This window comes from Thamnophis elegans, chromosome 3 (assembly GCF_009769535.1).
Source record: "Thamnophis elegans isolate rThaEle1 chromosome 3, rThaEle1.pri, whole genome shotgun sequence".
NCBI lineage: Eukaryota > Metazoa > Chordata > Lepidosauria > Squamata > Colubridae > Thamnophis > Thamnophis elegans.
In genome coordinates this window covers 67,007,294-67,022,177 of record NC_045543.1, presented here as the reverse complement: position 1 = coordinate 67,022,177, position 14,884 = coordinate 67,007,294, and positions in this window count along the sequence as shown.

The following is a 14,884-nucleotide window of genomic DNA, read 5'->3' as shown; positions in this document are numbered from 1 at the left end:
TTTCAAAAGACAACTGGACTCTGGTTTTGTTTTGGGAAAAACAAAGTCCAGTTGCCTTTTGAAATAGCACTTTGGGACAACCATGACCCGGCTAACTGAGAATCAGAATCAGAATCAGAATAGAATAGAATTCTTTATTGGCCAAGTGTGATTGGACACACAAGGAATTTGCCTTTGGTGCATAAGCTCTCAGTGTACATAAAAAATACATTAATCAAGAATAATAAGATACAACACGTAGTAATAATCACAGGATACTAAATAAGCAATCAAATCATAAAGAAACAAGTAACAAGGTTATAGTTATAACTCGAAGGACATAGGGAATAGGAAGGATGAGAAGAATAACACTAATACAGTCTTAGTAAATAGCTTTACAGTGTGACAGATAGAGAGGAACATACAGCATCTGTAAAATCAATGAACCACTTCCTGGTTTTTTCCTGTCTGCTTCAGCTAGAAAGTAATGTGGGAGCTGTCGAATATCTGCTGCACTACCACAAGATTTTATTGATGATTTGATGGTAGATTATAAATATGGGTCTGCTCCGAGCCATCAAACAAATCTTAATTTATCACTAGAGCTCTGAGAGTATAAAATCTTTCATGTAAAATACAATGTACGCAAATATTGCTTATACCACTTTTCCCATGCTGGAGCAGTTCGGCTTGGATCACAACCAAACAAATTAATACAGTATTCATGATAACACAGAATTCCTACATTCCACAGTAAACTGAGCTTCGGTGTAAATCTGACTTCCTTGTGCCCATAATAAATAATTTAATCTAGCTGAGCCATGTCCTTGAAGGTCCTATTGGAAGCCAGAGTCAGAGGGTGAAGATCTGTTACGAATTCTGATACTCTACCTTATTCCCATCTCACTGCATTGTACTGTATGTCAATGCACAATATTCACTATCCATTGAAACCACTGGTACCATAAGTGGAAGCCTATGGGAAAACACTGAGATTATTCTTGGAAGTGTATTTTAGTTGACTAGGTTTACTTCCTTAACATTATCCATCTGTGAGTTTTGAATACTGAACTATATCTCTAAGAGGGATACCCAGCATAATATCATTCTTCCCCAGAGAAAATATTGACTAAAACAAAACAGCATTTTTTCAGCTATGCTTTCCTTGCCTGATCCTCTCCATCATGCAGACACATCTATAATATTTCATAATGAAAATCCTGAGATCTGTCATTTAAACAATCATTTAGAGAAAAAAAAAGACCTGTTCCGCTTCCTGGGGAAGAGGAGTAGTACAGACTTTAAACACGATCATGATAACCTGCTGTAAAACATTGCCCCAAATACATCTCCCTATAGGTCAGGGGTCAGCGGCCCATGGCTCTGGACCTGCATGTGGCTCTTTCATCCCTCTGCTGCAGCTCCCTGTCGCCAGTTGGCTCCACAATTGATAGGGTTTGAGTTAGGACAGGTAGAGGAAAAAGGACGCTGCACTAGGTGGAGACTCTATGGTGGGGGACCCGGACTTCCAGTCAGCTCCAGCATTGAATGGAGGCTTCCAGTTAGGATCTTTGTGACTATAGGTATTCGTTGTGTAGGTGCTCAATGGAGAATCTCTTTAAGTTATTTTGGCATTCCAGGTGAAGCAGAGACGTTTTCTCGGTAGTTGTCCCTTGCCCCAATTCTGAAATCTTTTCCTAGGGAAATGCAGATAGTGCTGGACAAAGAGCTTTACTTTTAGATATAAGATTAGTGTCACCGATTTTATCCTGTTTTTATGCATTTGTGGTCTTAGGCTCATTATGTTTTGTATCTGCATAATAGACTCTTTTTTGATGCTCTGACTTTCAATTGGGTGTTTTTATTTGTGTTTGTTACAGAATATTTACATTGCTTTGTAAAATTATTTAAGAAATGGTGTGAAAGTGCATTTCATTTTTTTAATTAAAGAAAGTATCCCCAAACTCCCAGAGCAACAAATATACACACATTGGAAGCCAAACAGAAATCTTATTTCCCCATGGCAAGACTCAAAATTGGGCTCATCCCTGCAGATAGATGTTGAAGGCAACGTGCCAAATGCTGAACTACTGTAAGGCATTTTTTAATCACAAGCTTCTCTTCTCTATGTTGAAAGAAGTAGGGCTATGCCTTATTCCACATAGCCACCCCATACAGATGGAATTCTTGATGTACTCACGTGGGAGTAAGTGCCAATAAATACCATAGGGTTCATTTTTGAGGAGTGATGTGTAAGATTATGCAACAAAGCTGCTTGCTGTTTACTTTGTAATTATAACTTATTCCCAGCCTTTCTTTTCACATAAAACTTTAGATCGGGAGATATTTCATTCTTATTTCAATGCAAAGGAAAAGTGACCCAAAGAGCAAGTAAAGAGAATTTTTATTCAGGAGTAAAAGAAAGAGAAAAAGAAGGGAAGGGAAGGAACAGAAAAGAGAAAGGGAAGGGTGAGGGTGAAGGTGAAGAGATGTGAGGAGAAGGGAAGGGAAGGGAGGAGAGGAGAGGAGAGGAGAGGAGAAGAGAAGAGAAGAGAAGAGAAGAGAAGAGAAGAGAAGAGAAGAGAAGAGCACGTTCATGTTTATAAATTCACTGCACCATTTAGGCAAAATGGGTGGATTGCTTCTACCGTAGCTATTGTGTTGGCAAATGTTAAAAGATGCAAAAAAAGATTTCCTTCTGTGTCAGTTTAATTGTTGCATTTGTTCACAACTTCCCAAGGCAAGAAGGTCAAGTGAAGATCCAGCTATTTCCAGTGAGGGATAATCAAGCAGAATGTCCTGCTTGATTGGGTTTTGGGTTCCTCCTTGCAAAATAATCAATGCTGCTTTCAAGGGATTGAAATCATTAATCACCCTGTGTTTATTTCCTTTGGAAGTGAGATCCCAGAGGAAAAAGGGACTTTATTTAAGTTTCCTTTGATTATATTTTATTATGAATGAATACTTATCATATCAAATGTTTTAGGAACTCAGGCCCCCATCCAACAATGTCATTCCAGTGTCCATTTTCATCATTGTCCAAATCTGGGGTCGGGAAGGTCATCTGCAGGGGGAATTTAAAAAGTCAAGATGGCAGCTGTTGTTTTTAACTGCATGGTTGCGGCCATCTTGAGAGTTGGACCTGCACTGTAGATTTCTCCAAGTTAAAGGATAGTTTATGATTTGTCATACAGGGAATATTGTGGCTCATTGAAGAAAATACAATCCTTGAAAATGTTAGCAATTTAGGTGATATATTAACATTTTAATTGTAAACTTCATTTTGGGCATCTGCATTGTTTTTTCACATAGCCTCTCAGAAATGTTTATAAGATATATGGGAAAGATGGTAAATTTAATTAAGATGAATGCAATATACAGAATAAGCTGCAACTGATACTCATAGTAAATGCCACAAATCACAACTGAACCAGATTCCAAAACCTCTGAACAAGAAGCCAACATCAAATTTACTTGAGAAATACTAGAGCTGTAACGTATCACAAGAAAAAGTCCTAAAAACTCAGACAAGCAACACCTATTTCTTTTCTGGGTAAGCAATGTAATAGAAAAAAGAAAAAAAGGGGGGGAGAGATAGAGAAAAGAAAGTTATCTAGTGAAATTATTTTCTCTTTGCTCTACTTCTTCATATCTTCATATCATTATATTTGTATATTATCTTTTGCTCCTTATTGTGAAATTTTCAAAGCTGGTCTATGAAGAAAAGCGTGAAAATAAAATGCAAGCGATTCTTGATTTCCTTCCTAATTATTGACTGTCAGATATTATTGCTTAATTAATTGCTTAATAATGTCTGTCAAATTTATTCTAACAAGAAGTAGAAAAGAATTTTAAAAATGTAATTGAATATAATTATAATCAAACTTTCTTACAAACTCATTTAATCACCAAATACTAGAATTCATTTTTCTGAATCTATTCATTTTATTGATTACATTTATTTTATTTGTCTCAATAAATTATAATTTATTCAGCTATTTTTTACAGTTCAATTATTAGATTTTATACAAAATATATAGGTCATATTCATACAAGTATATTGTAGAATTGATATAAATAAAACGGCTGCTATTTTACTTTGTATTTTGTATTTTGCATTTTGCATTTTGCATTTTATTTATTATTTATTTTATTTTATTTTACTATTTTTACTACTTTAAAAGTTTTTATGATTGTTTGATGCCCAGAATCACTAATTTCAGATGAGCAGCTATACAAATTGAATTATATAAATAAAGAGCACGATCCAAATCAAGTTAAGAACCTCTAAGCCTCACTGATTTTAATGAAGGAATTTGCAGCACAAGCCTAAGCCTGTTGATTGAAACATAACTCCTATTGTTTATAATAAGATTATTACCGACTCATTATTTGGTTAACTTAGCAAAATAATTTATTGGATGTTACCCTGAACCAGTTACAGCCGATCGTTTTTCTAAATGGAAACAGAAAATGCTTTGAAAAACATACGTGGTACAAAATCGATGAAATGAAGTCTCGAAAGTTGATTTTTAAAGTCAACTGTGTATCCCCAAGTCAAAATATTTAGAATTATTTCTCTATAAATTAGCTTTTAGACATATTTCATTATTCTCTACTCAATGAATGAAATTGCTTTGGGCTTATTTATACTGCATATCTTTATTGGTCGTAGTCTACAATATACTGTAGTTTCCCATCAGTGGCATCTACCCATGTACAAAAGGATTAGGGTTAGGGACATACTTTTGACATTCCATCTGCCCGATTGTTGATTTTGACCCACAAACACAGGCACAGAGACACTCCTGTGGATGCTGCTATTTCCCACAAATAATTTGTTCGGTTCACCAGAACTTGTCAGAACTGTCTGAATACCACCTCTGCTATATACCCAGTATTATATCCAATTCTGAACAAAAGAAAGAATAAGCCAGAGAAAGGAGTGGAGGAAGAAATGGAAGCTAATGCTGAAGAGACGCTAATACAATCATCTTCACATTTTAGGGACAAAAAAGTCTCATGGCACAAGCCACTGTACAGCCCTGCCTTCAAAAGCAGTGAGAGAAATGTGTACACTGATTTCACACCAAAGGCCTTTTTGTAGAGATGGCCAGTTGGGTCTTCAGATACTAGGCTGAAAACCGGGAGACTATGAGTTCTAGTCCCATCTTAGGCACAAAGCCATGTGGGTGACCTTGAGCCAATCCCTCTCCTCTCAGCCCTAGGAAGGCGACGATGGCAAACCACTTCTCAAAATTTTGCCAAGACATGTCCAGGCAGTCAACACCAGAGGTGGTGTTCAGCCAGTTTTGACAGGTTCTGGAGAACCGGTAGCGGAAATTTTGAGTACTAAGGAGAACTGGCAAATAGGCTGGCGCTGCCACCGCTTATTTATATTGCTGCTTCCCAGCTGATCTTTTTTTGTTGCCCTGAACAGGAGAACGGAGCTCTCCTGGAAAGCAGGTTAGTGGGGTGGGGAGGGAATGGGGATTTTGTAGTAACCTTCCCCTGCCACGACCCCCAAAGTCATGCCCACCAAGCCACACCATGCCCACCAAGTCATGCCCATAGAACTGGTAGTAAAAATGTTTGAATCCCACCACTGGTCAACACCAACTCAAAGGTAGAAAAACCTATAAAGTTTCTGCAATACAGATACTGTCAGTATGTGGGGAGGGGGAGGAACAGACCAATATTTCTTTTCAGTAAAGTCACAGTTTGACTGTGCTCATTTCTGAGGATATGCATGATGAGTTCTACACTTTGATAGGATTAGTCTCTGTTTCGCATCTTAACATCTCCCTGCAAAACCAACAGCTGGCTCTAAAATTTAGCAAAAAGAAGCAACTCTTGGAGGGAACCCAACTGCAAAACAATTCAATCCTAAGGCATTGCAAGACTTTCCCATTAATAAAATTTATGAAAGGGGAGCAAAAAGTTACCTCTGTGTCAGAGGTGGGTTGCTGCTGGTTCGGCCCAGTTCAGCTGAACCCGGTAGTGGGGGCGGCGGGAGACTTCAGCCTCTCCTCCGGATGCTTCTGCGCATACTCAGAAGTGTTGCACGTATGCAAGCATGAGTGAACCGGTAGTAAACTGGTTAGCAACCCACCACTACTCTATGTGTGATAGACTAAAAAACATCTTGGATTAAAAATGAAACTAAGGTGCCAAAGCTACTAGCCCAGCCTGAGCTGTTCTCGGACTTGATTCTAGAGTGAGACATCATTTGCCATTCTGCTTAAAGCAACAAAGTTTTAGTCTTTTGTGTATTTGGAAATACTTTTAAACAGTGTTAATTGTACTAACATTTATACTCAAGGAGATTTTGATTGGTAGCTTGTACTAAGATTCTAGTATATGTTTCATATGTTAATTTAGTTTGTCTGCATGCTGCTACATGGCTCAATCAAGAAATGGAGAATAGAGATTAGCAATCTTTTGTGATCCATTTTACCAAAGGACTTGGGTCTTTAATTATGTTGCGATGGGAATTCAAAAAGAGAGCTTTTCCCTGGCACGAAGACCCAGTTGTGGGAGAAAAGGGTCACCATTATGTCATCCCTGGATATTATATGCAGCACAAAAGCCTTCATAGGTGTCTTGGGAAAACACAGTTAGTCAAATATTTATGTTTATTTATAAAATTTATTGGCTGGCAATCTTACCAAAGAGGAACTCTGGGCGGCTTATAGTTACATCTTAGTTAAAACAAAAATGTTACAATCAAACCTTAAAACCAAAACACATGGGGAGGGCAGGGGCAGAATGGGAGGGAAGGCGGATCGGTTATTACTCAATCAACCACCTCCATTGCACTGATCCCTCACCAGGGCTCCAAGCCAAATGGCAAAGCCACATCTTTAGGCCCTTACGAAAAGATAGGAGGGCTTGGGTCAACCTCTCATGGGGAGGTGGGGGAGGGCAAGATGCTCAAGAGGGCAGGAACAAGAGCAGAGAAGGCCTTCCACCTTTCATTTTCTAAAAATGTGTGCCAAGAGAAAAAGAGAAAGAGATTTTAGTGGGTCTTCTACACTGGGTATGCTATATTAAAGAAATGGAATAATATGACAGTAGGCCTTGAAATCCTGTTTTTTTGCCCAGTTGCCATGGCAAATGTGTTTATTGGTTGTATTACACTTTCTTCCAGTAAGTGATATGAGTAGCTGGATTGCCCAGCTTCTATTACTTTAAAACTGCTAGTAACATTAGTGGCACATTCATATAGTTTCTCAATTAAGTTTGCAACAAGATCTGGAAAAAAAAACTGACAGGCTCCATGGACAATATTCGGTTAGAGTGCTAGTTCCTTTACTTCTGTATAGACTTCAAAATTAAATACATTTCTTTTCAACTTACAATTATTTAGCAATCATTTGAAATTACAATGGCACCAAAGAGTTATGACTGGTCCTTGCACTTATGACTGTCACAACATCTCCATAGTCATGTGATCAAAATTTGGGCACCTGGAACTTGGCATGTATTTATAACATTCATCATTTATTGGGTTTGTATGCCGCCACTCTCAAGAGTCTCAGGGCGGCTAATCATCCTGCAATGATCAGCATTTGTCACTTTCTCAGCTACTTTCTGATAAACAAAGTCAATGGGCAGAATTGCATCTATTTAATGACCACAGCAAAAATGTTATAAACCTGGGTGCAACTCACATAATGACTGACTGACTTAAAGGTGAAAATTCCCAATTGTGGTCACAAATCCAGGACTATATACATTACAAGGCATTATTTTGAACGTTAGCAAACTTTAAATCCTAGATACTTCTTCCCAGATATTTTCGTAGCTGGTTGCTTATTTGATGGATATTTGGGTTTGAAATAGTTAGAAAAGGACTGGATTTAATTGAAGTTGAGATGCCTGGGCTTGTTTTAATTTCTGCTCAAAGTTACTAGGGATTCAAGTTATTCTAATCAAGAATACCTTCTTTGTGAGCTTAAGCAAATGTTTTCAATAAGAATGCCAACTTCCCCCTCATGAAAATGTAAAAGGCATTTTGACAAGCATTCAGATTTTGTACGGGATACAAATGTATATTTTTTTTTTAGTTCCAGCTTCATTAGAGTCATGAAAACATGTAGCCGCTTCTTTCATTGAGGTCAACTAAAACGTATAGTTAAAAGAATGGTAAAATGGCCTTTTTAAAACATCTTAAACAACAGGGCTATTTACCTTAAACAGCACTGTTAGTTTATTTAGCATATGGCAAAAATGTTTAAAAGCATATCACAATTACATTCTCAATGAGCAAATATGAAACTGTTGACTCTATTAACAAATTCAAAGGTTTACTATTTATATGGTCCATGCATATGAGCAGGGTTATTGCTAGGCACATTGCCAATGGGCATGTCCTATTACATCTAATTCAGTGGTGGGAGTCATTTTTTTTTACTACTGGTTCTGTGGGCGTGGCTTGGTGGGCATGGCAGGGGAAGGATACTGTAAAATCCCCATTTCCTCCTGATCAGCTGGGACTCAGAAGGCAGAGAATAGATAGGGGTGGGGCCAGTCAGAGGTGGTATTTACCGGTTCTCCAAACTACTCAAAATTTCCACTACCAGTTCTCTAGAACTGGTCAGAACCTGCTGAATACCACCTCTGATCTAATTTCAACAAAATACTTAAAAACTTGATTCCTGGCAAATCTCATTTATAGAAGCCCGTCTTTCTTTTTCAAACAAAGCAGCATTTTGGGGTGGGTGGGTGTAGATTTAATCAACTGAGTTAACACCCCCCCCCGAAAATAGAGCTGGTGGTTCTTGTGTTTTAAAGTGGTTTGGATTCTAACTTTAAGCAATTTATTTATTTGATTTATTTTCTTTGCAGGAGGAGAACGTTTTACCTTAAAAAGGTAAAAAGGGTGGGGTTGCTTTTTCAAAGAATCATATGATCTCGGGCTTAATTTATCTAGAGCCTCTTGTAGACATGCTGTCTGTTTTATGCCTACTTAGTTTCCAGTCAAGAGGGAGGAACCCATAGATGTGATGGGAAGACAGGTATAATCTATCTCCCCATCCCACCCCACCCCCGCCCCTGGGAATGAAGCAATCTGGACTGCAGAAATATGTGATTAATCAAAAAATATTTGGCCATTGAGTACATTCTGATTAGAGGTAATGAAGGAGCTACTGAGTAATAGAATCAAAGTAGAATCATATTCCATGTTTGCAGTGGAATGCCTATTTTGGGTTTGAATGGAGTTTTGGACAGGACACTTTCAGGAACATAGTTCCCCCCTCAAAAAAAAATACGGAGCCACCTGAATAGAATCTGAAGAGGCCATGCCAGCACTAAGTAAAAGCTCTTTAAGTGGGAAATGGCCAAGAGCCCACAGAGAGATGATGGTGCACAGGAACAAGCTATAACACATATAGCTCAAGAAGGTCTCCTCAGGAAATTTGTGGGATAATCTCACCACAGCCACAACAGAAGCAGTTAGATGGCTAGCTTCTTTAGATACTAAATTATAACATCTATCCTGTTGCAATTCTATGGCTCCATATTATGGTGATCTTATGGTTCTATCTTAATTTAATATTTTTATCTCCTATCTCACATTCTCCCATCCATCCATCCATCCATCCATCCATCTTGATGTTTTAGTTAAACTAAATTTGTATATCAATGATTGCATGATCTCTGTAGATGCCATTCACTAAATAAATACAGGGCAGGACAATTATTTAATGAAGCAACAAAAATCAGTCTTGTACTTCAGTGCATGCTATTCATAGAGTCACTTACATTTTGCTTACGTTCATAACGTGCAGACACAAAGCTTAACAGATAGCTGAAACAATTATCTACTCATCGAATAGTTCTCTAGTCACTGCTATAAGCCCATCTTGATTCTATCATGAAGTCACTTATGTTCCAAGAAGGCCTTCGTCTTCTGAAAGCGTTCTTTGATATTTCACCTATTTTAAACCAGCTCCTAAGAAAATTCTTTGCAATTAACCAATTTATTCTTCTTCTTCTTCTACTACTACTACTACTACTACTACTACTACTACTACTACTACTACAACAACAACAACAACAACAACAACAACAACAACAACAATTCCTACTGCTACTCTTATTTCCTATTTTTAATTCTGGGAATTAAAGCCTACCCAATGAACTTCATAACTGAGTGAGGATTTCAACAATTTTTAGTTCTTTTATTCAGATTTTCTCTGCAAAGTCAAAATTAGAATCGGCCTGGGAGGGACCTTGGCTCATGCAGGAGATCCTATACCATTTCAGACAAGTGACTGTCCAGTCTCCTCTTAAAAACCTCCAGTGATGAAGCACCACAACTTCTGAAGGCAAGCTGTTCCACTGGTTAATTGTCCTCGCTTTTAGAAAGTTTCTTCTTAATTCCAGGCTGCTTCTCTCCTTGATTAGTTGCCATCCATTGTTTTTTTTTCTGCCCTCTGGTGCTTTGGAAAATAAATTGAACCCTACTCTTTGTGGCAGCCTTTCAAATATCACATCCTCCCCAGTCCTTCTTTTCTCTAGACTAGCCAAGCCCAAATCCTACAACCATTCTTCATATGTTTTAGTCTCTAGGCCTTTAATAATCATAGTTGCTATTCTTTTGCACTTTTTCCAAAGTGTCAGCATCTTTTTGTAATGTGATAACCAAAACTGGATGCAGTATTCCAGTGTGGTCTTACTAAGGCTTTATAAAGCAGTACTAATACTTCAACGTGATTTTGATTCTATTTCTCTGTTTATATAATAAAGGATTGTATTAACTTTTTTGGCTGTCGCCACACACTGCTGATTCTTGTTTAATGATCATCTACTAGAACTCTAAGGTCCCTCTCACAGTTATGGTTTTTAAGTCAGGTTTCACTTAAACTGTACTTGTACCTTTGGCTTTTCCTGTAAATTTTGCTTTTCTTCACATTAAATTTCATTTTGTTGTATAAGGCCCCATTGTTGGTCAAGTCTGTCAAGATATTTTTGGATCCTGAGCGTTATCTATTCCTGCCAGCTTATTGTCATCTGCAAATTTGATGAGTTCCTCTCTATTTCCTCATCTAAGTAATTTATGAAGATATTGAAGAGTTCTGAGCCTAAGACTGAACCTTGTGGTACCCTACTGTTTACTTCCCTCCCTGTAGATGTACTACCATTAAGGACCACTCATTGAGTATGGTTTGTCAGCCAGTTACAAATCCATCTGGTGGTGATGCTTTCTATCCCACATTTTTCTAGGTTCACAAGAAGTAGGTTGTGGTCTACTTTGTCAAATGCCTTTCTGAAATCTAGGTATACTACGTCAGCATTTTGCTGGGTCTACTAATTTGGTCACTGTTTCAAAGAATGAATAAGAAGGGTGGGGGTTGATTTTATTATATTAATTTATTATATGACTTCTTGTATTAGTTTTATTATTTTTATGAGGTTTTATATTCTGTGAGCTGTATTGAGTCACCAATGCAAATAGGTGGCAATATAAATTCCGTAAATAATAAATAATTTTTTTTTGTATAACCTGTTCTTAATAAACCTGTGCCGGCTACTAGTTATAATTTTATTCATTTCTAGATGTTCACAGATCTGTTTATTGATTATTTTTCCAGTATCTTCCCAGGTATTTATTCAGTTGGTATTGAGATACATTGGCATGTATTGACAATGCCAATACCTCATTGATATTGAGTCAGTTGGCAATGCCACATTTTTTGCTAATTAATTTCTATACCATCATGCTAAGTACACTGAAATGTTACTGAACTGAGATTAAACACTTTAGTCACTGTAAACAGAGATGTTGTTAGTACACACTGCTTTCAAACATCAGAACCACTTTGGAGAATTAACATACACTTGGAAGTGAACACATTTGCATTGTTCCTGTTGCCATCAGCATTACGTCTACATTAAACCATGAAGGAAGTGGATCAAATTTTCTTTCTTTTGTTATATACGCATGTGACCAAAAAAAGAGAAAAGCCTGCGACTCCAAACTAGTTTCCTTTATGTTGCAATGTCTTTTGTGTAAAGTTTCAAAGAGCAATTTGATACTACGTTGTGGTACAAAAAATAAAAAAATAAATACATGCAAAACCAAACACCGAAATGCGTTTTCTGTTCAAGATTTAAGCCAGCCTTCCAGAAGTCACCTACATAATGATTTTGGGAGAAATGTATAGCATTCTAAAAGGAAACCAAATAGTAAGATTACAATTTGCAATATGTTTCTTTGTAGTTGATATTTAAAACATAATTCCATATTAGAGTGTAAGATTTTCAAGATAGGGATAGGGGAGGGCTCAACATAGTCAGTATGATAACCTCAATCACCCAATCAAAGCCATTCCTCCTTTCTTACACATGCTGTAGTACAAGGTTTTTTTTTAAGGGTCTTGTGTGCTGGGTTGTGGCCAACATCTTGATTTTTTTTAATCCCCTTCTTGCAGGATCCTGATTCAAATCCTTGTTTCATTTTGAAATGCCCCGTGGATTGCACTACTGCAGACTCAGAAGCAATAAATAGATTCTGCTACTAACTCTCATTTTTACCTGTGTAGATTTAATTGAGTAGAAAACATTACATGCATAGTTAGCTTAATTGCACAGAATGGCTGCATTGGCAGAGCCACAGTAGTAGCTCAGAATAGACCTTGTGTCTTTTGTGATGCATATATGTGTATGTTAGATATAAGTATAGGTATACGATAGATATATAGATGAGAGGGGGAGGAGAAAGAGGGATGGAAGGAGGGAGAGAAGTGGGGAAGATAGGGCACGATAGTAGTTAAACATACAGAGCTGACAGCCCAGGTTTGAGACCCAAGCAAGCACAATTTGTGAGCTCCCATTTTTTGCCTAAACTCCTGCCCAGCTAGCAGTTTGAAAGCATGCCAATGTGAGTTGATTATTAAATACCATTTGGGTATCTAATAATCTGTGTGCCTTTGGCATATAGCTATGCTTGACACATGACCATGAAAATGTCTTCAGACAACGCTGGCTCCCTCGGTCAAGAAATGGAGATGAGCACAGCACCCTAGAGTTGGATATGACTGGACAGCGAAATTGTTACAAACACACACACACACACACACACACAAATATACATCTATATCTATCTTATATTTATAAGAAAAATTCCTTGTGTGTCCAATCACACTTGGCCAATAAAGAATGTATTGTATTGTATTGTATTGTATTGTATTGTATTCTATTCTATTCTATTCTATTCTACTCTATTCTATTCCTATTCTATTCTATATCCATATGAGGAGGATCATAAAGATAGATAGATAGATAGATAGATAGATAGATAGATAGATAGATAGATAGATAGATAGATAGATAGAAGATGACAGGCAGGCAGGCAGGCAGGCAGACATAATAGACACACATCACACACACAAATGTTTCCATAATGTTTTCAATTAATCTATGCATCTTCAATTATTTATGTGAACTAAGAAATCTTTTTATGGCATATATGTCTGGCAGATGTTCATATAGTCATCATCTAATTTAAAAGTGTAGCTTCTAACTTTTTCTCCCTGTTACCCAAAGGTGCTACAAATAATTTTGTCACTTGTACGTTGCTATGGTTGAACTCTCGTGGCCCATCAAAAAAAAAATTCCTGGATTTTGTGATAGCATAACAGGTCTTCTTTTACTCCAGTGACTCAAATGTTTCCACTAGTGTAGGCTAAGAAAAATACTAAAAAAAAAACTTTTTATGAAAGCAAAGAGAAAGAAAAGAAAAGAAAGGAGAGGAGGGAGAAGTGAGAGGAGAGGAGACGAAAAAGAGAAAAAGAAAAGAAAAAGAAGAAGAAGAAAAAGAAAAAACTAAGGAAAAAGAAAAAGAAAAAAGAAGAGAGGAGACAAAGGAAAAAAGAAAAAGAGAGAGAAGAGGAGAAGAGAAGAAAGGGATGGGAGAGAAGGAGAGGTGAGAGGAGAGAAGAAAAAAGAAAAGAAAAGAGAAGAAAAATAAGGAAAAGAAGAATAGAAAAAAGAAAAGAAAAGAAAAATAAAGGAGAGGAGAAGAGAGTAAAGGGGATGGGAGAGGAGAGGTGAGAGGAGAGGAGAAGAAAAGAAAAGAAAGAAAAGAAAAAGAAAAGAAAACTTACTGGACTGTACAAGGACTGTGGCTAAGATCCAAAGAACTACTTTTTCTAAGAGATTTAACTAGCCCAATGGAATGGTAAATGCTTTTGTCTGAACTACAAAAACTTCATAAATCGCGTCACTTTTGAAAATGTCATATCTATTAGTTGCTATTTAGCAGGGAGGATTAAGTTTTGAGAAGCAGAAGCCTAAATCTCTTCTTGGCTCGGGTTCTTCTTTGGAAGTTGAGCAATTTGGTATATAGGCGTCCTCTGTGGTTTTTAACAACTTAAATCCTTTAAATTCAGAACTGGCAATGTTTTCAGGATGCTTAATGAACAAGAGTTTTAGTTTCTTATTTGAATGATCCAATTCTCAATTTATATGAAAAATCTTTCAGACATTAAATTAGTTAACTCACACCAAGATCAAATCTATATGTATAGAGGATTTGGTAAATGTAAAATCACACTACAAGTACCACAGTACTGATCACAATCTAGGTAGCATTATAAAGTAACTAGTTATAAGAGTGATCCCTCTCTTTGAAATAAACAATTTTTGGGATTGATTCCAGCGCATGCAGCTGAAATAGCACAGATGAACACTTTTGAAAATGTATATCTATTAGTTGCTATTTAGCAGGGAGGATTAAGTTTTGAGAAGCAGAAGCCTAAATCTCTTCTTGGCTCAGGTTCTCCTTTGGAAGTTGGCATTTGGTATATAGGTTGTCTCTGTGGTTTTTAACAAATTAAAATCCTTTAAATTCATAACTGAACAGATGAACACAGGACAGTCCCATTGTTATCCCATA